The sequence below is a fragment of the Mus pahari genome, chromosome X (genome assembly GCF_900095145.1).
Source record: "Mus pahari chromosome X, PAHARI_EIJ_v1.1, whole genome shotgun sequence".
Classification (NCBI taxonomy): Eukaryota; Metazoa; Chordata; class Mammalia; order Rodentia; family Muridae; genus Mus; species Mus pahari.
The window spans coordinates 77,841,793-77,842,963 of NC_034613.1; the positions used below are offsets into that span (position 1 = coordinate 77,841,793).

At 49.2% G+C, this 1,171-nt stretch overlaps 1 pseudogene; it reads right to left on the reverse strand.

Annotated features, from left to right (window-relative positions):
* The window catches only part of LOC110314388, a 90,722-nt pseudogene extending 89,819 nt beyond the window's left edge, over window positions 1–903 (reverse strand).
* Window positions 904–1,171: the final 268 nt, after the last annotated feature.

The window sequence follows — 1,171 nt, forward strand, 5'->3', positions numbered from 1 at the left end:
GTTCTCCTTCTGGCTCAGGCCAGGAGACTGCTCCCGGGCAGACATGCCTCCTCTGGCAGGAAAGGTGCCAGGTGTAGGATCAGTCCTTGAGACTCCTCCCAGGCAAACACCCCTCCTTGGGCAGGGAAGGCCTTGGGTGCTGGCTCAGGCCTGGAGAGTGCTCCAGCACAGACACCCCTCCTCGGGTGGGGAAAGGTGCTGGATGCTGGTTCAGGCCTGGAGACTGCTCCCAGGCAGACACCCCTCCTTGGGCAGGGAAAGGTGCCAGGTGCCAGATCAGGCCTGGAGACTGCTCCCGGGCAGACCCCCTCCTCAGGAAGGGAAAGGCTCTGGATTACTGGAACCAGACATGGGATCCTTCCCAGAAGCTGTGAAGCTTCTCCAGTCTGCCCTCTCCCTGGCAGTGCACTGGAGCAAAGATGGCTCACCTTCTGGCTCAGGCCTTGAGACTGCTCCCTGGCAAACACCCTACCTCCACCTCTGGCAGGGAAGGCGCCGGGTGCTGTATCAGGCCTGGAGACTGCTCCCGGACCAGAAGCTTTCTTAATAAAGTTTATTTTGTATTAGGCACTCCATTGTTTAAATGTACCACATTTTCTGTATCTATTCCACTGTTGAGGGAAATCTGGGTTGTTTCCAGCTTCTGGCTATTATAAATAAGGCTGCTATGAACACAGTGGAGCATATTTCCTTGTTATATGTTGGAGCATCTTTTGGATATATGCTCAGGAGCGGTATAGCTAGGTCCTCAGGTAAAATTATTTCCAATTTTCTGTGGAACCACCAGACTTATTTCCAGAGTGGTTGTAACAGTTTGCAATCCCACCAACAATGGAGGAGTGCTACTCTTTCTCCATGTCCTTACCAGCATCTGCTGTCACCTGCGTTTTTTATCTTCGCCATTTTGACTTGTATGAGGTGGAATCTCATGGTTATTTTTATTTGCATTTCCCTGATGACTAAGGATGTTGAACATTTCTTTAAGGCCTTCTCAGTCATTCAAGTTTCCTCAGTTGAGAATTCTGTTTAGCTTTGCACCCATTTTTAAATACAGTTTCTTGGTTCCCCATTGTCTAACTTCTTGAGTTCTTTGTATATTTTGGGTGTTAGTTCTCTCCCACATGTAGGGTTGGTAAAGATCTTTTCTCAGTCTGTGAATTGCTGTTTTTAC